Here is a 22,755-nt window from a genome sequence, read left to right as displayed (position 1 = left end):
CCTAAAGTGGCCTCCTACTGTGTCCCAGGCACTGTGTTACGATCCAGTGAGTTGTCACAAAAATCCTGCGAAGTTCATTCTCGAGGACGCTCTGGAATTTAAATACCTTGCCAAGATCGTACAGATTAAGTGGTGGAGCAGGGATTTGAACGGAGGTCTGTCTCACCGCAAAGCCTAAGTAATTTTGCCCCCTTTTGTGTGTATGCATCCTGGGATGATGTGTGCATGCATGTGTGTGTATGCGTGTGTGCGCGCGCGTGTGTGTGTATGCGTGCCTGTGTGTGTGTATGCGTGCATGTGTGTGTGTGTGTGCATGTGTGTGTTCCTACAGTCACATCCCACCTTCGGAGTGGCGCTTTCTGGTCCTACCCAGCCCTTCCTCTCTTGGGATGGGGTCTAGGGCCTTGGAGATGATTAGACTCTAGTGGTGCTGGCACAGGGCTGGCTTTCTCAGCCTTTTTCAGGGGGCTGTGTCCTCTGCCTGCTGTCCCCCAATCAGTAGCTTCTCTTGGGACTTGCCCTCCCCTGCCAGGGCTAAGGTCTGGTTGGTTCCCAGGCCCCTGGGCCTTGGACAAGGGAGCTGGGGGGTGAGGGGTGGTGGATGGTGGGAGAGGGCAGGACCGGCAAAGAAGAGACTGACAAATACCATGGATGCCTCGATTTTCAGTTCCTGCTCTCTCACTCCCACACACTTGCTCTGTGCAATCTCTAGAATCAAACAGTATTCAAACTGGAAGAGGCCTTAGAAAACAACTAGTCTTCTCTCCTCATTCTACAGAGAGAGAAAAACGGAGGCCCAGAAAGCAGAAATGATGTGTTCAGATCACTCATCAAGCTGATGGTACAGAGATTAGAGCCTCTGCTCCCTGCTCTACCTCTTTCCCTTACTCCACATCCATGCCTGTCTCTTCCAATGGGTCAGCATCCATCCTGACACAGCCAAAAGGAACCTTAAGCTAGGGAAGGGGCTCCATAACTTTAGTGAAAGATTCAAACATGTCCATTGAACTCAATGGAGAAAATAGAATATTCAATCGATGGTGTTGGGATGCGTGGATTATCGTTGGAGAGGCATCATAAAAATGGAACCAAAACAATTCCATTTGGATCAAAGATTTAAGTGTCATAAAGCCATGTAAATTCTATAAGGAAGTATGGGTAAATTGATACATTTTGGAATAAGAAAGCCTTTATTTTTTTCCAACTTTTATTTTAGATTTGGGGGGTATATGTGCAAGTTTGTTATAAGGGTATATTGCAGGATGCTGAGATTTGGGGTACAATCAAACCCATCACCCACATAGCACAGTGGGAAGGCTTTTCTAATCAGGATGGAAAACCTAGAGTCATACAGGAGAAGACTGATACATTCAACCACATAAAAGAATTTTAAACTTCTGTATGGAAAACCACCACAGAAATGTTTTTCCAATAACTGAGAAAAATATGACATGGGGATAGTTCCTTAATTTGCAAAGAAACTCATATTAATGAATATAAAAAAACAATTATTTTAATTGCTAATACTTAATGATCACTTACTATGTGCTAGACACTATTTTAAGTATATGGATTATTTCATTTAATTCTCACAGTAAGTAACCCTATAAGGTAAGTGCTATTATTACCATTTCCATTTTATAGAGGACATTGGAGCAGTTTTTTAAAAAAATAGCTGCCTGGCACGGTGGCTCACATCTGTAGTCCCAGCACTTTGGGAGGCTGAGGCAGGCAGATCACTTGAGGCCAGGAATTCAAGACCAGCATGGCCAACATGGTAAAACCCCATCCCTACTAAAAATACAAAAATTAGCCGGGCGTGGTGGCACACACCTGTAATCCCAACTACTCAGGAGGCTGAGGCAGGAGAATTGCTTGAACCCAGAAGTGGAGGTTGCAGTGAGCCAAGATCACACCACTGCACTCCAGACTGGGCAACAGAGCAAGACTCCGCCTTGGGGAAAAAAAATACAAAAATTAGCCAGGCGTGGTAGTGGGCACCTGTAATCCCAGCTACTTGGGAGGCTGAGGCAGGAGAATCGCTTGAACCTGGGAGGCAGAGATTGCAGTGAGCCAAGATTGCGATCGCACCACTGCACTCCTGCCTGAGTGACAGAGCAAGACTCCATCTCAAAAAAAAAAAAAAAAGTCAAAGAATATATATTAGGTTGGTGCAAAAGTAATTGCAGTTTTTGCCAATACAAGTAGTTTACAGAAAGAGAAATATCAGTGGCCTATAAACATGTAGAAAGATGTTTAATACCACTCATAATTCAAGAAATGCAAAATAAAACTAAAATTAAACATCACTTTTTCACCTTTCTCCTTGGCAAAAATGAAAACATTTGCAAATACTCAGGGATGGTGAGAAAAACTACTTATATAACTTATATAACTATTCCTCTGTGGATTCTGAGTTCTATCCTGGTAACAGTTCATGTCACCAAAAAACTACACATTAGAACCACCTTAGCTTAGCTGCCCAGGAAAAATGCCTTCAGCCAAGTTCCGTTTTAATGTTACACGCTTGGCGTCTCTTGATGGTTGGCAGAAGAAATGACCACATGAAAACCTGCATTTTTTTTGTCCTGGAAAAACCACCACTAAAGGAATTGTAATCTACATTAAATATATAAGGAAGGGCCCACACAGTAAATTATCTTCAGTATTTACTACCAGGAAAGATTTACTTTCTCCTGAAGACCTGATGTTTTATTTTGCCATACGATGGTAATCATATAAACCCTCTGTTTCTCTTTTCTCCTTGGCTGCCAAGAAGCTCAAAAATCACAGCTGATGATCCACTATAGTGACAACGTAGCCAGGGCGATTGGCATCTGACTTCTCAACCCAACCTGACCTCATATTAGCTTTTTACTTTTGTCTCCTCCCCCCTTCCATTAGTTTCCCTTCTTCCACTTGCTGTTTAGTTTTCTAATTCTAGTTTAACAAACTTATTATAAATGTGTGTTTTTGGAAGCTATTTCAAAATCTTTTGGAAATAGGATACGTTACAAATAGTCAAACTCCCTTAGTTTATAGATGAGAAAACTCAAGTTCTTTAGAAGTTAAATGACTTATTCCAGTGTTAATCAGCTCATATCTGCGTGCACACGTGACTCTCACTTTATTGCAAGTGTCTTGGAATTATATTTATCTCTGAGACTCTGGTGGCCAGCTTTGAGCCAAGTACATGGTAAATTGTCAATGCATATATATTGGTTGAAAAAATTCTAAGTGCTGTGAGGAACGGGGCATTTTTGCAGGGAATAAGGTCATAGTAGGTGCTCACGAGAACTGAATTCACAACAGGGCGTGGCCTCAGCCTCTGGCCTCACCCCACCACACCCTAGCATCTCCACCACCCAGGAGTCTCCAGGCTGGGCCTCATGCAACCCATCTGCCCTACACCCACCCGCATTCTACCTTTGTCTCCACTATTCCACCTTGGCCCTCTTGCCTTGTCCAGTGAGTTTCCAAATATTTCTCTTTTTTTTTTTTCTTTTTTTCTGAGACGGAGTCTTGCTCTGTCACCCAGGCTGGAGTGCAGTGGCGCGATCTCGGCTCACTGCAAGCTCCGCCTTCTGGGTTCAAGTGATTCTGCTGCCTCAGCCTACAGAGTAGCTGGGACTACAGGCGCCCGCCATCACGCCCGGCTAATTTTTTTTTGTATTTTTAGTAGAGACGGGGGTTTCACCGTGTTAACCAGGATGGTCTCGATCTCCTGACCTCGTGATCTACCCGCCTCAGCCTCCCAAAGTGCTGGGATTAGAGGTGTGAGCCACCTTGCCCGGCTGAGTTTCCAAATATTTCTGATTTCACCAGGGGGGAAGACTGGCAGGCGCCTATATCCTCAAAGTATCCTGCCATGAGATGCCTGCAGAGTGGGGAATGGCATCACCTTTCCAACCCTGTGCAGCACCCAGTGTGAGCTGCTTATTAGTGGGAACAGGAGAGGAAGAGGAGGAAAAGGAGGACCCATGGCCATGGCTTTTTCTGTCCTTGTAACCCTCAACTGATGTGTGTCCCATACTTCCTGGTTGGGCAGAGGGGAGAGCAGAAGTTGACAGGTCACATTTCCCTCAGTTTTCCATCCTTCCTTCAGTGCTGGGAGAGAAAAGCATACGACATAGACAGGGAGGTCAAGCTCCACCGCGCAGATGAGGCGCAGGCCACCGGGCTTCCTCTGCCCACAGCTCTCTACCTCGCTCTTCGCCTGAGCAGCCTCTAGAAAGAGAGCTGAGGTCTGGGCAAAGCCTTCTGACAGGCTTTCTTGGGCAGGGGAGCTGGGGCGGGGGGATGAATGGTGGGAGGGAGAAGGACCAGATTTCCTGGCCTGACAGGCAGCCTGTGCTGAGAAACCATGACTGAGCAAGCCAAGCTTTGTTGGCCGCACCTGCCAAGCCACAGGGTGCCTCAGGCTTGGAGCATCCCGGAGCCAGTTACAACCCGAGACTTCAGCCTTCTGGAAGGTGTTGGGTCAGCCACCCTGAAGGACGATCCTGCCCAAGTGACATGCTTTGCTCTTCCTTCTCACCCAGGACTTCACATTCACCCTTGCAATCCATGTGGGGACACTGTTGGATAGGAGGCGTGGTCCCAGTGTGGTCTCCCTGTCTGGGCCTCTGCGTATGCCAAATGTTTACCTTACGCTGCACACTCAAGAGGTTCCATGTATACAGATGGGAATTCCAGAGCTACAGAAAAGGCAGCAAGCACCATGATTCAAGCTAATCAGTGTGGATTCACACCTTCCTCTTTCTCTCTCTCAGTGGCAGAAATACCAGCTAGAGTAAGAAGTGGTTGATCCAGGACCTGAACATTCTGGAAACTCTTGCCCACTTCTGGGAGAAATGACCTAATCCATAGTACTAGGCACACCTTAACTTTCGTAGGACCCAGGAAAGTTGCCATACCGTGTGCCTAAATATTGAAAAATGATCCACTGGACTAATAAAGTGTTAAATAAAATATGTCCTGACTGTCTACTTTGACAACATACTTTCATAATGACAAAACTTAAAAATGTATAAAGCTATGGTTTTTATATAGCTGAAAATTGACAAAACATCAGAAGACTAAATTTGCTTATTATTGCACATGATGGACGGGCTATGTTTGGTTGAGTAATAAATATAGACATACTTCATACATTTTTACATGTTTATTCAACAAAATTTATTTTTCTTGCCTTTGTCATAGCAAAGCCACCAATTATGCAGTTACAATCACAATTTTATATAATTTTTGTTCTGTTGACAGTCATACTGAATTAGATAACTTTTCTTGAGTCATTATAGTTTTTAGTTTTTTATCAATTTCACTGTGGAGAAATTGTGAATTACACTCTGCTAAGGCTGGAAATTATCAATATAATTCTCAAAGCAATACTTGGATACAAAACTAAACCATGGATTTTATATGCCACGTACAAACTAAATAATGGGATGGTGTATGTTAAATTGTCACTGTCAACAAAATTACAAAAATGTTTTTCTTTCATCATATAAAGTGCTATCCTGTACATCATGAAAATTTCTTAAAGCAGTATCAAGCAAGTCTCAAGCTTTTTGAGGTTGGAACTCCTTTATACTCTTAAAAGTTATTGAGGACCCCAAAGATCCCTTTTGAGGACCCCTTTTGTTTATATAAATTATAACTATCAATTTTTGCCAAATTAGAAATTAAAACTGATAACTTTTAAAACCCAACACACAAGCACACATCCCATTAGTCATCAGAGTGATGATGACATCACACACTGAGTAGCTTCTGGAAAATTCCACTGTACACTCGTGAGACAATTAGCCTGAAAAGGGCAAATGATATCTTAGCATTACAGGTTAAGTATCCCTTATCCAAAATGCTTGGGACCAGAAATGTTTTGGTTTTCAGATGTTTTCTTTGAATATTTGCATATATATCATGAGATATCTTGGGGTGGGACCCAAGTCTAAACACAGAATTCACTTAGGCTTCCTATACACCTAATATACATGGCCCAAAGGTAATTTTATAAAATATTTTTGATAATTTTGAGCATGAAACAGTTTTGTCTGGATTGTGACTATGACCTGTCACATGAGGTCCTGTGTGGAATTTTCTACTTGTAGGGTCATGTTGAGTCTCAAACAGCTTCAGAATTTGGAGCATTTCAGATTTTGGATTCTCAGGTTAGGGCTGCACAACCTGTATTAGGAAAATGATTTTGACTCCCACAGACTCCTTAGAAGAGCTCAACAACTCTCAGGAATCCTCAGACCATACTTTGAGCACTGCTGCTGTAGAGTGATGGAAAGAACTGGTACCATGCTGCTACATGTTACGTCTAGACCTATAAAGGTGCAAAAATATAAGAGTTATGAGAATCATTCTTACAAAACATTCCTCAAATGCCACATGCAGGTTTTGTGAATACTGCACTAACTCATGTGTATGTCCAGGACCATGAATTGGAACAGGAAGAGATACAAGAATAGGGACATTCGGCATTTCCGGGAAAGGATACTTTGTTAGGTAGGAGTCTATTACATTCACTGGATCTGAGAAGAAAGCTTGGATGAGCTAATCCTGAATCCTTCCTGTGCCCTGCCCTGAAAGCAGTGTTGCCTCCCACGTGGCAGTCCTACAACCTACAAACCTTCCCAGCATTAGGGTTCCAGAGCTTTTGGCTTCGAGAACACGAGGTAAGAGGTGTGAAGAAGCATTTCCCTGGGGCCTGACTGGTGTTGGTCATGAGAGTGGATGTTTGGGTCCAGGCAGTGCTGTGTCCTGAGGGTCACTGGTCCTTCAGATGTCTCTGCTGTGGATATACGTGATATGGCAGAGCCCTCTAAAGCACTGGGCCAGAGCAGGAGCCGCCTAGCCTGCTTCTGAGTGTAGTGCTCCTGCATAGACTATAGGACACAGAATCACAAAATCTCAGTCTCCAAAGGGACCTCAGTGGCCAGCCAGCCAGCCCACCACACAGGTAGCAAATCTTCCACATGTGGTAGCAGAAGTGGTCTTGCTACGGAGGTAAGAAAGCTTAAGCTTCAGGGCCCGGCTTGCTTGGGCTCCTCTAGGACTTTGGAATAGGCCCTAGCCATGCATTCACATGGCCACATATTTTTGTATATTTTATAATTTTTATTTTTCTTAAAGAGCTCGCCTCAGGTTGTATAAGCTTCAGGAACCACACAACCCGAACCCACCTCTGCATAGCCAGGCTCTTCCTTGCCAGGCACTTCTCTTGAAGGAACATTGAGTTTTGAACCAGAAGAGCTGGATTTGAGCCACAGCTTTGTACAGACTAGCTGTGTGACTTTGGAAATAATAACAACAGCTGACATTTATCAAGCTTTACTACATGTCAGGCACTGTGCTAAGCTTTTGCATGCTTCATCGCGTGTAAAATTCAGAAATGCCTCTCGACCTCTCAAAGTGTCAGTTTTCTCTTTTGTGCGATGAAAAGAACAACATCCATGTATATTTCCCACCTCAGTTCTGTGCATGACCTGAGGGCGGGCCCTGCCTTAGTCACCACTGTGTCCCCATCGCCCAGCCCAGTGTCTGGCCCCCAACTCAGTGATGTGGAGGAGGTATGCAAGTGCCTCATGGCAGTGCTGGCAAAGGCAGTCATCACGTGCACTTTGGAGGCTGGCAGCTTAGTAGTGTGAGCTTGAAGGTCTTTTCTCCTGGGGTCAGAATCTCCACCATTTCCAAATCTAGAAACCTGGGTAAGTTGCTAACCTGTATAAGGGAGTAATAACACTGGTAACTACCTCCTAGGACTGTTCGGGGGATGCAATAGGTAATCTACCTAAAGCACCTAACACATGACACATAGAAAGTATTTAACACATGGTAACTATTATTTACTAGGCAGGCAACTTCACTTTTGGACAGACAGATTTATTATAAATCACCTCCTCCTACCTTGGCAAGGGCAAGGGCAAGGGCAAGGGCAAGGGCAAGGGCAAGGACTGTGTCTTGCCCAGATTCTTTTTTTTTTTTTTTTTTTTTGAAACAGGGTCCTGCTCTGTCACCCAGGCTGGAGTACAGTGGCATAATCTTGACTCCCTGCAACCTCTGCCCCCCGAGCTCAAGTGATCCTCCAGCCTCAGCCTCCTGAGTAGCTGGGATAACAGACCTACACCACCATGCCTGGCTAATTTTTTTTTTTTTATTTTTTTATTTTTATTTTTGGTAGAGACAGGGCTTTCACCATGTTGCCCAGGATGGTCTTGAACTCCTGAGCTCAAGCGATCCAGCTGCCTCAGCCTCCCAAAGTGCTGCGATTACAGGTGTGAGCTACCGCACCCAGCTAATTTCTGTTCTTTTTAAAAATATTTGTTTCCAAATTTACCATGATAACCATGAATTACTTTTTAATTGAATGTCTTAGTCCATTTTGTGTTGCTATAAAGGAATACCTGAGGCTGGGTAATTTATAAAGAAAGGAGGTTAATTTGGCTCATGATTCTACAGGCTGTACAAGAATCATGGCGCCAGCATCTACTTCTGGTGAGGGCCTCAGCCTGCTTCCATTCACGGGGGAAGGCAAACAGGAGCTGGTGTGTCTAGAGATCACACGGGGAGAGGGCAGCTGAGAGGAGAGAGAGCCACTCATGTGGGATCTGCCACCCTGACTCAAACATCTCCCATTAGGCCTCACCTCCAACATTGAAGATCAAATTTCTTCAAAAAAAAATTTTTTTTCTTTTTAGTATCTTTTCTTCAGGCCAGAGGGGATCAAATTTCAGCACAAGATTTGGAAGGGTCAAATATACAAACCATCGCACTGGGACAAAATTCATATAATGTAAAATGTACTCCTTTTTTTTTTTTTTTTTTTTTGAGACTGAGTCTCACTCTTGTCACCCAGGCTGGAGTGCAGTGGCACGATCTTGGCTCACTGCAAGCTCCGCCTTCTGGGTTCAAGTGATTCTCCTGCCTCAGCCTCCCGAGTAGCTGGGATTTACAGGCATGTGTCACCACACCGGGCTAATTTTTGTATTTTTGGTAGGGACAAGGTTTCACCACGTTGGCCAGGCTGGTCTCGAACTCCTGACCTCAGGTGATCCGCCCGCCTCAGTCTCCCAGTGTTGGGATTATAGGCGTGAGCCACCGTGCCCGACCACAAATGTACCCTTTTAAAGTGTAATTCAGTGGTCTTTAGTATATTCACGAAATTGTGCAACCATCACCACTACCTAATTCCAGAACATTTTTATCACCTCCAAAACAAACCCCACACCCATTAGCAATTATTTCCTGTTATTCCTCTCCCTGGCCCCTGCAACCACAACTCTACTTACTATCTCCGTGTATTTGCCTACTCAGGATATTTCATATAAATGGAATCATGAAATATGTGGCTTTTTTTTTTTTTTTAAGATGGAGTCTTGCTCTGTCGCCCAGGCTGGAGTGCAGTGGCGCAATCTCGGCTCACTGCAAGCTCCGCCCCCCCGGGGTTCACGCCATTCTCCTGCCTCAGCCTTCCGGCTAATTTTTTTTGTATTTTTAGTAGAGACGGGGTTTCACCGTGGTCTCGATCTCCTGACCTCGTATCCACCCGCCTCGGCCTCCCAAAGTGCTGGGATTACAGGCGCGAGCCACCGCGCCCGGCTGAAATATGTGGCCTTTTGTGATTGGCTTCTTTCACTTAGCATAATGTCTTCAAGGTTCATCTATGTTATAACATGTGTCAGAATTTCCTTCCTTCTTAAAGCTAAATAATATTCCATCGTATGGACCTACCACACTGTGTTTACCCATTCCTCTGTTGGTGGACGCTTGAGTTGTTTCTCCCTTTTGGCCACTGTGAATAATGCTGCTATGAAAACTGGCATACAGTGATCTGCTTGAGCATCTGTTTTCAGTTCTTTGGGGTACCCTAGTAGTGGAAGTGCAATACAGCAATTCTATATTTAGCTTTTTGAGAAAATACCACATCGTTTTCCACAGCAGCTGCACAATTTTACATCCCCACCAGCAATACATGAGGGTTGTGATTTCTTCACATCCCTGTCAACATCTGTTAGTGTCTGTTTTTATTACCGCCATGATAGTGGGTGTGAAGTAGTATCCTATCGTGGTTCTTATTTGCATTTTCCTAGTAACTAATGATGTTGAGCATCTGTTTATATGCTTATTATTATTAGCCATTTGTATCTATATTTTGGAATAATATCTATTCACATCCTTTGCCCATTTTTAAATTGAGTTGCCTTTTTATTGTTGAGTTGTGTGAGTTCCTTAGATATTTTGGAAACTAGATCTTTATCAGATATATGATTTGCTAATATTGTCTCACACTCTATCAGTTGTTTTTTCATTTTGTTGATAGTGTCCTCTGAAGCATAAAAGTTTTAAATTTTGACGAAGTCCAATTTATCTTTTTTAACTTGTACTTTGGATGTCTGAATTGCCTAATTTGCCTAATTAAAGGTCAAAGAGACTTACCTCTATGTTTTCTAAGAGTTTTATTATTTTTATTTATTTAATTTTTGTAGAGATGGCATCTCACTATGTTGCCCAGGTTGGTCCTGAACTCCTGGCCTCAAGTGATCCTCCTGCCTCAGCCTCCCAAAGTGTAGGGATTACAGGCATGAGCCACCAAGGTTGGCTGTGTTTTCAGAGAGTTTTAAGTTTTACCTCTTACATTTAGGTCTTTGATCATTTTTAGTTAATTTTTGTTTAGGGGTCCAGATTCACTCTTTTGCCTGTAGATATGCAGTTTCCCAGGATCATTTGTTGAAAAGACTACTATTTCTCTTTTTTCCCATTGCCCTGGCACCTTTGTTGAAAATCAATTGCCCCTAAATATATGGGTTTATTTCTAGACTATCAATTCTATTCCATTGATCTACGATATCTATCTTTATGCCAGTTACACACAGTCTTGATACAGGGTACGAATGTAGCTTTGTAGTAAGTTTTAAAATCAGGAGCCAGTGCGGTTGTGCACACCTCTAATCTCAGCTACTTAGGAGGCTGAGGTGGGAGGAGCTCTTGAGCCCAGGAGCTTGAGACCAGCCTGAGCAACATAGCAAGACCCTGTCTCAAAAAAATAAATAAATTAAAAATAAAAATAAATTCATGTATTTGGAAAGTGGCAGAACCAGGTGTGACCCCAGGACCCTGCTATAAACAAAAGTTTTAAAATCAAAAAGTGTGATTACTACAACTTCATTCGGCTTTTTCAAGATTGCTTTGGCCATTCTAAAGCATGAATTACTTTCACAGAAGGGAAAAAATATGTTGCTATTAACAAAATCCTGCATATTCAAGTCATTCCAACCCAAATGCTATGTCCTCTAGGGAACTTTCCCCAGGCTCACCATTCGGAATATGCCTTCCTCTGGACATTTCTTTAGTACTCCTCTTACAGTGTCTTGTATTCAAATGAGGCTGCTGGGATCTCCAATCTTATTGGAAGGTAAGCTTGTTGAGGGCAGGGGTCTTGTTCACTTGAAAGTATTCCCCAGGCCAGGCACGGTGGCTCACGCCTATAACTCCAGCACTTTGGGAGACTGAAGTGGGCGGATCACCTGAGGTCAGGGGTTCGAGACAAGCCTGGCCAACATGGCGAAACCCCATCTTTACTAAAAATACAAAATTAGCCGGGCATGGTGGTGCATACCTGTACTCCCAGCTACTCAGGAGGCTGAGGCAAGAGAATCACCTGAACCTGGGAGGCGGAGGTTGCAGTGAGCCAAGATCGCACCATTGCACTCCACCCTGGGGGACAGCCTGAGCGACAAGAGCGAAACTCCATTTCAAAAAAAAAAAAACTGAAAAAGAAAAAAGAAAGAAAGTGTTTCCCATGGCCCCTGGCATGGAGCCTAGGACGATGGTGGGGCTGAGGATTTGGTAAATGAATGAATGAGTGGATAACTCAATGAATGCTGTTGCGTCATTCACACCATTTCTATTCTAGTCAGAACCTAGGCAAACATCCTTAACAAAGAAGCACTTGGGAAATGCATTCATTAAATTAATGGTTACACCTTTATTGACAAGCATAGTCATATGTTGTTTCACTGGAGGTTTCTTTGGTTTATTATAGTCATTATAATGCTCGTCAATAAGAGAAAAATGTGCCCAAATCACTTGAGGAATTATGTGTGAATTGCACACTCAGGCATTCCACAGCTAAGGCTCAGCCTCAATCAATACGGTAACCCAATGACAGTTTTATCAAACACTGGATCCTGCTTAAGCTAAAAGATTTTTAGCCTTTGAATTAGCACTCTGAACAGGACTCTTAATTAATCTGCTAATGATTTTCTTTGTTTAGAAGGATAGTCCTAATTGATTCTAATATATGCTCCCAGAGATATATGCACTTATATATTCCCTTAAGCAATCCTGACAAGAGAGCTAGAGTGTCATGGCCCCTGTCCTCAGGGAGGGCACAGTCCAGAACTGGAGGCAGCACACCCCACTATTTTGATTGGTGGGATGAGTGCTAGGTCATATGGTGGGTCCAGAGAAGGAGTAAAGGATTCATTCTGCCTGGGAGGCAAGAAGGTGTCAGGCCTCAGGCCACATCACACATTTGAACTGAGCCTTGAAGCATGCCTAGGATTTGACCAGGTAGAGACAAGGGCTGGAGGGTTTCAGGCAGTTGAATAAAGTGTTCCAGGCAGAAGGAACAGCTAGAACAAAGGCATGTTCACAGGCACATACTTGTACCAATACACGTTCATACACTCAGCTGCATTCTTCACCCAAGAATTGGGCCAGTCTGAAACTGTCTGAAAGATGTTATTGTGTCCACCTGAGTCAGCTCACAGCTCCAAGGCCCACCAGGCCCTGGGTTGCAGCTGTCCTTTCCCCAGGAGGGCATTTAATATCTGCTGTCTCCTGCCCGCCTTACCACCAGTGCAGACCCTCTCCCTGTTCACCAGGTTGGACATTCCCCTCAGGGTCCTTACCCACTGCAACTGTGGCTCAAATCCCAGGAGGCTATGTGTGACTGGGCCAGAGATTACAGGTCCTGATGAAGCTTGGGTATTGCAAGATGCAGAATTTTCCACCTCCCTGTGCTGGGGACTTTGGCTGACTGGCCAAGCTGCAGCAGTGGGGAGGGAGGGCCTCCACAGCGCTGTGGATGGCTGATGGCGGTGTAATTCTGTCCGATAGTCAATACATTGCTTAGAAACAGGCCCAAGGTGCTATCTTCCATCATTCAAGATGAGTATTTATTGATCATTTAAATTTAACTTTTTTAACATTTTAATTGAAGTATACAAACATAGTTTAAAATGCACATGTCATTAGTGTGCAACCTGATGCATTTCCACCCGCTGAACACACCTGTGTAACCAGAACCTGGTCCAGAAACAGAGCATGGCCAACATCCAAACTCTCCTTCCCCCTCCAGGTGCCACTGTCTCTAAGGGTGACCACTGTCCTGGCTTGTAACAGCATAGATCAATTTCTTCTGGTTTTGTACTTTATACAAATGGAATCATATAGTATGGACTCTTTTGGCACTTACTCTTGAACAAACAGGTTGGTCAAAGACTCTGGAGAGAGAAGGTGAGGAGGTATTGAAAGACTGCTGTCATGAGGAATAGGAACCTCTAAATGGAAAATGGAGTAAATCACATGTGTGAGGGTCTCTGTGGTTCCCGGGAGAGTGGGGAAGGCAGGTGGCCTGGTAGAAAGTGCTCTGGTCCAGGAGTCAGGGACTTGTGCTCACATCTGATATGTATCCATGGTTTGCTGTGCAACCTTGGGAAAAACCTCTTTCCCTCTCTGGACCTCAGGTACATCCCCTGCAGCGTTGGGGTGGATCATTTCCTACCTTTTCACCAGAAGAGACACCGTCTTTTATCTATCCCCACCTCCACTGCTGCCGTGGATGTCATGCTTTGAAAAATGTTTCTAGGCCAGGCGCAGTGGCTCACACCTGTAATCCCAGCACTTTGGGAGGCCGAGATGAGCAGATTGTGAGGTCAGGAGTTCAAGACCAGCCTGGCCAACATGGAGAAACCCTGTCTCTACTAAAAATACAAAACTTATCTAGGCATGGTGGCGCATGCCTGTAATCCCAGCTACTCAGGAGACTGAGGCAGGAGAATCATTTTAACCTGGGAGGCACAGGTTGCCGTGAGCTGAGATTTCTCAAAAAAAAAAGAAAGAAAGAAAGAAAGAAAAATGTTTCTGAGCAGAGTGAAGATTAATTTGTTTCCCCATTTCTTATTAACCGGAAGAAAGACTCATAGAGCAGACTCAGATCTGCAGCAGAGAGCAAGCAGTGCCACCCTGGGTGGACAGAATTCCAGTCAAAAGCAGAAGCAGAGGCTCTTTCTGGCTGGGTTACTTGACTGCAGCCTCCTATCGGGGAAGTATTCAGAGCCTAGTGTACCCAGTGAAATATAGCAAATAGTTTGAGAACACTTAAACTATTGTGCAGTCCTGGGCCCTGGGCCCAGGAACCACTGAAAAGACTAACTTTCCTTCCAGCTCTGATAAGTCAAAGGTCTAGGGTCACCCAGCTCTCCTTGAAATTGACTGCAGAGTTGTGGGGTGTGAAATCCCTCTCCTGAGCTGGAACCCCAACCCCATCCTATGCCCTTCACCCCAGCAGGCCCCCTGCCCAGCCCATTGCTGGAGTCCTAGGGGACCCAGGGCTATCTCATGTTGCTCCGGGAGACTATTGGGAAACTGCTGATGGAATTTGAGTCAGTAGAACACTTGACCACTCACAGTGGGGCAGTCTACTGCCCAGAGGCAGTAGAACACTCCCTACAGCTCCATGAAGCTCCCACCAGTCCAGGGAGAGAACCTCGGTGGGGGGCTCTACAGGACTGAGACCTGGCCCCCTGGGTCTCCTCCTCCTGCAGTCCTGGCTGCCCAGAGCTCAGCCTCCAGGGCCTCACTCCCCTCTGTGCACCCCCAAGAGTTCTGTGCTTTCTAGCCCTGTTTCCATTTCTGTCCATGATCCTAGGATAGGGTGAAATCTGCTTGAGGACATTAAACCCTCTGATGGGGAGCCAGAACCACACCCAGAATAAGTCAGAATCTGACTAGAGCTGAGAACAGGGAGGGAGAAAGCTTAGTGAGGAAGGACTTGGTCAAGGAGAGCTTCTCGGCCAGGCGCGGTGGCTCACACTTGTAATCCCAGCATTATGGGAAGCCGAGGCAGGCAGATCACCTAAGGTCAGGAGTTCGAGACCCGCTTGGCCAACATGGCGAAACCCCATCTCTACTAAAAATACAAAAATTAGCTGGGCCTGGTGGCATGCGCCTATAATCCCAGCTACTCAGGAGGCTGAGGCAGGAGAATCACTTGAACCCAGGAGGCAGACGTTGCGGTGAGCTGAGATCACATCACTGCACTCCAGCCTGGGTAACAGAGTGAGACTCTGTCTCAAAAAAAAAAAAAAAAAAGATTGCGTATTGGAGAAGGGAACTCATGGATGGATGCGGATGAAGAGGCCAGAGCTCTATGGAATGAGGGTGTCCCAGGCAGGGATGTTGCAGCTGGGACAGTCTCCATGCAGTATTCTGAGCAGTATGAGGGTGTGCAGGGGACCCAAGAGGTCACCTCTGGAGGAATGAAGTAGCCAGAAGTTCCCTAGGGTGATGAGGTGGGCAGGGGTGGCATGCAATGAGTCTGCTGAGAATTTGGAACTTGGTATCAAGACACCCAGGGGCCTTGGTTGGATATTTAGACATGCCTGGGGCAGATAACTGAACGGCCAAGGACGAACGGCCCATCAATCCAGCATCTGACCCATTTTCACTGTCTTCAAGGCAGGTGGCAGGTCTCTGCACAGTGAGATGTAAAGTGGATTGAGGGGCGAGGCCAGTGGTGTCACCTTGGGATGAAGAAATGCTTGTCCATTAGTCCATCAGGATAGGATTTTTGAAAGAGTAGCAATTTCGGGAACAATGTGACAGGTGAGACAGAGGGTTTGGTTATAGGAAACGGTTATTGAGCATGTGCTCTGGGCTGGTGCAGCTCTAGAAAATAAGGGCAAAGAGTGGTGACCCCTGCCCTGATCATGCCATTGCACTCCAGCCTGGGCAACAAGAGCGAAACTCCATCTCAAAAAAAAAAAAAAAAAAAAACCTCATAAAATGTTTTTCAGGTTCATTAGTGCTGTAGTAAGCATCAGTATTTCCTTTTTATGAATGAATAATATTCCACTGTGTGGCTATAGCATAATTTGTTTATATATTGATGGACATTTAAATTGTTTCTACCTGTTGGCTATTGTGAATAATGCTGCTATGAACATGTGTGTACAAGTTACAGTTTGAACACCTGATTTAGATTCTAGGAGTGGAATTGTGGGATCATATGTTAACTCTGTGTTTAACTTTTTAAGCAACAGCCCATACTTCTAATTGCATTACTTAAATTCAAGCAGTGTGGCAAAGATGACATCTGAGAGTACATACTGTTATTTTTCAATATTTACAATTTCTTTTCATCTCTTTTTCTGCAGTTTGTTTAAAGTGGAGGAGAACAAGCTGAGATGGGCCATCATCTAGTAAACTGCTCCATAGGCCGAATAAACTCCTTTGTACTGTAAGCCCCACCAGGCCCGGGATCTTTGTCAGTTTCAATTCCTGACATATGTCAAGTTTAGAACAGTGAATGGCACATGGCTGGTGCTCAGCACATGGCTGGTGCTCGATAAATATTTGTTGCATGAATAAATAAATACAATGAACTGCCTCAAGTGTGCTAAAATCTCAAGAAAACAGACATCCATCAAGTAGAACCAGAGGAGAATGGGCCGACTTTGTAGCCAGAGATGCATGGTTAGACATGGCCAAGGACTTCCCAGAGCTATGGGGCCCTCAGCCCTTGGGGAAGCCTCAACTTATTCTTTTAACACCCGCCATGTGCAGGTAATTTTATGTATGTTTATACGGAAGCTCTGAGAGCCTGGGTGGCTGTGGATTCCACAGCCAGGCAGCCTAGACGGTGGAACCTGAATCCACCCCCTGGCTGCTGCTAATGCAGACCTTGCTCCCGCTGTGGGGACAGTGGTCCCTCCATCCCAAGGCCAACGCTCAGCCCTAAGAAGGCCTGGGATGAGGTCAGTCCAAGGGTACCCAAGGGGCCCTCAGAAGAGCCGTGGACAATACATGGTGCGGCCAGAGGAGGAAGGAAGGATAGCAGCAGAGCGTGCAAATTGGAAGCTGATACTGAATTGCAGCAAAATGAGCAGAGGATTAGATGCCCCACCTGGACCCACCCCAGAGAATACCAAGGCTTGGGCCGGCCCTTGTGAGAAGCTGGCAAGCCCAGTCCCAGGTGGAAGCCTGGCCCCTGGCCCGATGAGCAGGGGCGATGAGGCAGGGTGGGTGATCCCAGGCAGGAAGACACCATTGATTTGGGTGAGGCCCTCCTTCCTGAGCTCTCCACCCTCAGCCTGGGCATCCCACACTCACAGAGCTCCTCCTGGTTCTGGGGAAGCAGCAGGATCAGAGCCAAGCTGAGACCCTATCCCAAGTTTATGCCTTCAGAGAGTGCAGGGGAGAGGGGGATAGGAACACATCCAAATGCCCAGGATTCTGAGGGGGTTGGGGGAAGGGGAAGCTGCCTTGACTGAGTAAGTCAGAGAAGGCTTCCTGGAGGAGGGCGAAGGGTGTGGGGCTGGGTTGAGATACAGGAAGATCTGGGTTGGAATTATAGTTGGGCTGCTTCCTAGCTGTTGGATCTTGGACAAAACTTTTGTTCATTCTACATTTTTTGGAGTGTCTACTCCATGCCAATCATGTGTGAAATGTTGGGATAACAAAGGCGAATTCAATCTGGCTCTCGTCCTTGGAGCTTCAGCAAATCATCCGGGGTGGTGTGACCCATGCTACGATGGAGGTGGAATACGGGGCTGCAGGGCAGGGCCACGGGACATGGTGGGCAGCTTAACCTCCTTGAGCCTCCCTATCCCTAATTCACGTGATGGGGTTTGTAACCACTTCTCACATCGTTGAGAGAAAAGGGTGAGCCTGACTCAGAGCTGTGGCAAAGGAAGGGCAGGGCAGGCTTTAAGGACAGGCACAGGGCTGTCAGAGGCTGAGGCTAGGGAGTGGCAGGAGGGGGTGTGAGGCAGGGCGGGAGAGAGCGGGGCCCTGGGCAGGTGCTGAGCCAGGTCCTGCAGGTCACCCAGTCACTTGAGTCCACGAATGCTGGAAGCAGGCACTGGAGAGCCAGGGCGGTTCAGCCGCAGCTCCTCTGAGCAGGGAGTCAAACAGGTTTGGGTGACCCTTGTGAGCAAGGTCCTGGGGCATCACTAATTTCCACCCCCTTCTCTGGTAATGACCCTGGTGCGGCCTGGCCCTGGCAGTCACAGCTCCTGTCTCTCCCTATAAGGCTGAAACAGACACCAGCTCTCCAGGACCAGCTGTAAGAGCTTCTCCACTGCCCCCCAGCCCCAACAGGAGGAGTCCTACAGTGTGCATGGAAGCCCAGGGAGCTGGGGGGCTACCGAGGCACCATTGGCTCTGGGGTCTGCAGCCCAGACAGCCCCCTCCAGATGTAATGGGGGAGGAAGCCAGGGACTGGGAGGAATTCAAAGGTCAGAGGAGGAGCAGTATCAGGAGATATGCCCTCCTGCGACTCCTTCTCCCAGCTGCTCTCCCCTCCTGCTAGGGCTCACAATGGCTCCCAGCTGCCTCCTATAAGGAAGCTTTATTAGCCTTCAGCCTGTACTCCCCCACACAGCAGAGCTGACAGGACCCCATTAGTCAGCTTATTCAACCCTTCCCCTGGTGCACAAACCCTTGCCAAGCTTTTCTGGCATTTTGCTCAGCCTGCTTGGACCCTCCAAGCAGGTAGGAACTCACTATTTCACAAAGCAGTATTATTAGAAAGGTTTCCCTGACCCTAGCCCCCCACATCTAATCTTTGTCAAATGTGGGCAGACTTGTTCCTGGCCCCTTCTCATTCCACCAATGCACACATGCACATGCTCCCTGTCTCCATCCAAGCTCCAAGAATCAACCTCTCCCCTGAACCAGGTCCCTGAGGACCACCACGTGGCTGCAACACAGCAGGTGTGGGGCAGGGCGCAAGTGGGCTTAGGGTGGTATAAGGGCTGTTTGCTCATTGATTCATTCAACAAACATGTACTGAGCACTTCTAAAAGGCCAGGGCCTGTGCTAGGCACTGCGGTGCCATGGTGAGCAAATCCAGAAATGGACCCTGCCCTCTACGAGTTCACAGTCCAGAGGAGAAGCCTGATGCTGAACAGAGAATCACATCTGTGAGCAACACAAAAAGCAAGGCAAACCCCGGGCAGATGCTCCCGGGGCTGTGTGTTATGGGCCTACAGGAAGCCTCTCCCAATGAAAAAGCAATTTTTCAGCCAGAACCTCCACCAGTGTCTTTCAAACTGTGAGTGGCAACCCATTCGTGGGTCATAAAATCAACTTAGTAGTTGTGACCTGAATTACTTGTTAGTGAAATAGAGAGGAATTTACAACGTCACACTTAGGAAATACTGTTTTGTGAAATGTTAGTTTCAGTTATCTATCTATCTATCTGTCTGAGAGATCATGTTTATTAGTTAGGATATTAAATGTATTTCTTACTGCAGGTCTGAATCAAAAAGCTCTGAAAGCCACTGGCCTAGAGTTTGAGGAAGAGTTAGCCATGAGAAATGTTGGTGACACAGGTTCCAAAAGAAGAAACAATAGGTATCAGGCTCAGAGATGAAAGGGCTAGAAGGAGGACACGCCAAGTTCAAGGTCTGGCCTTTCTCAAGGGCAATGGGGAGCCACAGGAGGTTAGCAAGATCCCATCTTCTTCATCCCTCGGCCTCACCCCATGGGCAGGAGGGAAATGGCAGGAAGTTGTCTTTGTGTCTCCCCAGGAGCCTGGACCTGTGGCCTTCCCTGCCTCCACCTGGGCCTCAACCGTCATGACCACCTGGCCTTTGAGGTAGGGTTTGGAGGAGGAAGTCAGCCTATCATCAGGAGAAGGCTCGAATTTCTATATTCATAGCTTGTTTCTGTCACTTACTAGCCTTGTGATTATGGGGCAACTTGTCTAATCTCTGTCCCTCAGTTTCCTCCTTTGTAAAATAGGTCTCATAGAACTCATCCCCAAAAGTCCTTGTAAAGATCTAGTTTGTAACCCAGATGTCTGCAGACCTCCAGTAAAAGAATATGTTTTTAGTATTAGTATGTATGTCCCAAATGTTGCTTGGAATATGCTTATACTAACAAAATCATTTGTTTTTTATCTGGAATTCAAATTTACCTGGATGTCCTGTATTTTATCTGGAAACCCTACACAGAAATAGATGGCTCACGCTGTGTCTCAGAGCTGCAAGGATCCAACGCGCTCCATCCTTCAGAGGCTGGCTGGGGCCCGGGACACGACTCCCACCCTCCTCTCCTGCCCGCCACGGCCCTGGGGGCTGCTCTCTTCACTCCGTCCCGCTTCGCCCCGACTGTGGATCTACCCGCTCCCTTCTCCCTCAGTCCCCAAAGCACCAGACTCACAGGCCTGCTGTGTGACCCACTTTTACCGACCTTTCGGGGAGAGTAGAGGGCATTTGTGACTCAGCTCAGAGCAGGAAACACATCTCATGTCAACTGTCAGACAGCGCTGCTCCGAATCCCATCACAGCGCTCCAGCAGGGGGCGTCCTCACCGGCCGCGGCCACAGCCACGGCTCCACCCGGCCCAACTCCCAGACACCCTCCTTCCACCTCCTCTTTTCCACCGCGCCCGCCTCCTCTTTCAAGCCAGCAGCAAACACAACCCTAATCCGTGTCTTTATTATTCAAAGACCTCAAGCACTCTTTCCCAACTCGTTCCCATCTTGATTATTTCAGTTAGGGATTCACCTTCACAATCAAAAAAGTTCTCTCAAAGCCAGGCTACTGGAGTTCTCATTCTGCCTTCCCACTTTTACTAGCTGTGAAATCTCAAGAAAGTTACTTAACCTCTCTCTGCCTCATTTTCCTCATCTTTAAAAAACAGAATGATAATATTTAGCTCCTAAGATGGATTTAAGTGAGCCGATATATCCAAGAAGGTCTAGAACAGTGCGTGGCAGAATGGGCATCGCATATGGGTTTAATCTTGCAACTGCCATGTTTCACCATTTCTAAGGTGTATCTCGTTTCTCATCACAAGAGCTCTTCCGCTCGTGTGGCAGCTGGGAGTGGCCGTCATTGCCTGCGCATACCTAAACTTGGTCAGGTGAGTTCCGTGCCTTCAGCTTAATTGCTGTTTAAAATGTCTTCAAAAAGGTTACACTGTGGTTTAGCATTTAAACACAGTTATTGTGTATGCAGAAAGGCGGGCAAACAGAAGAGTGTAGCAAGAATTTGATATTAGTGAAGCAGTTATCATTGAAGAATGACCACAATTTCATATTTTCTTGCAAAACAGCAGCCAAGTGTTTTATGAGACCTAAGAAAGGGAGAGCCCCATAAGTAAATGGAACTGTTGTGTTGTTTTATTACCGAGAAAAGGGCAAAATGATTGCTAGTCACACGTGAAGCAAGAAAACACCGGCAATAAAGCTTGCAGAATGAGTAGCTGAGGCTTGAAAATAAATGGTGGAAACAATAGTGAACAATCTTTTAAAGAATGGCACATTGCCAACACTCCTGATGGCACAAAAGGTGATACCATGCAGAAAATCAAGGCTCTGAGTCGAAGACGGTTTCAGGAAAATTGGACTGTGATTGTGAAGAAATCTGGGAACTATTTTAGCCAATTTGTGTTGCCTATAATTTCCTTTTATGTATGAAAAAGAGCAATTTTGACTTCAAAGACTGATATCTAAATAAATCTAAAATATCTTTTTTGTGCGTGTGTCTGTGATACAGTGTCTCGCCCTTTCACCCAGGCTGGAGTGCAGTAGTGTAATCTCAGCTCACTGCAACTTCTGCCTCCCAGTCTCAAGCAATCCTCCCACATCAGCTGGGACTACAGGTGCACACCACTATGCCTAGCTAATTTTTTGTGAGTATTTTTTGTAAAGATAGGGTTTCACCATGTTGCCAGACTGGTCTCAAACTCCAGGACTCAAGTGATCCGCCCACCTTGGCCTCTCAAAGTGCTGGGATTACAGGCATGAGCCACCAAGCCCAGCCTATAAAATACGCATAACATAAAATTTACCATCTTAATCTTTTTTTTTTTTTTTTTTTTTTTTGAGACGGATTTTCGCTCTTGTTGCCCAGGCTGGAGTGCAGTGGTACGATCTCGGCTCACTGCAACCTCCACCTCCTGGGTTCAAGCGATTCTCTTGCCTCAGCCTCCCGAGTAGCTGGGATTATAGGCATGCGCCACCACACCCGGGTAATTTTGTATTTTTAGTAGAGATGGGGTTTCTCCATGTTGGTCAGGCTGGTCTCAAACTTCCGACCTCAGGTGATCCGCTCACCTCAGCCTCCCAAAGTGCTGGGATTACAGGTGTGAGCCACCATGCCTGGCCCTCATCTTAACCATTTTTAAGTGCACAGTTCAGTGGCATTAAGTACATTCACATTGCTGTGAATTCATCAGCAATTTTTGTCATGTTCTAATTAATAGTGCATGATAGATGCATAGACTTCCTAAGACATAGCATAGTGGCCATTGTAGAAAAAAATGCAGCCATCCCTGCAGGTGAGCAGAGCTGCCAGCCAGAAGCACAGCCAAGCCCCACCAGCTTTGATGAGAACACCTTCTTCCTCCCTGGCATGAAGGGAAAGTCAAATGCAAACACAGGCACAAGCCAGGTCATCGTTGGCCCCTTCCCCTCCTCCCAGACTAGGGGCCAGATCAGAATGTGAG

The 22,755-nt window shown here is 46.1% G+C and overlaps 1 long non-coding RNA gene across 1 annotated transcript; it reads right to left on the bottom strand.

Moving 5' to 3' along the window:
• Positions 1-7,388: 7,388 nt before the first annotated feature.
• Positions 7,389-20,562, bottom strand: LOC129491098 (uncharacterized). Its single transcript, XR_008660455.2, has 3 exons — positions 20,494-20,562; positions 9,742-9,877; positions 7,389-7,731 (listed from the first exon to the last, which is right to left on the bottom strand). It is a non-coding gene; the product is annotated as an uncharacterized lncRNA (long non-coding RNA).
• Positions 20,563-22,755: the final 2,193 nt, after the last annotated feature.

The sequence above is a fragment of the Symphalangus syndactylus genome, chromosome 10 (assembly GCF_028878055.3).
Source record: "Symphalangus syndactylus isolate Jambi chromosome 10, NHGRI_mSymSyn1-v2.1_pri, whole genome shotgun sequence".
Lineage (NCBI taxonomy): Eukaryota > Metazoa > Chordata > Mammalia > Primates > Hylobatidae > Symphalangus > Symphalangus syndactylus.
This window is presented reverse-complemented; position numbering and strand designations above follow the sequence as displayed.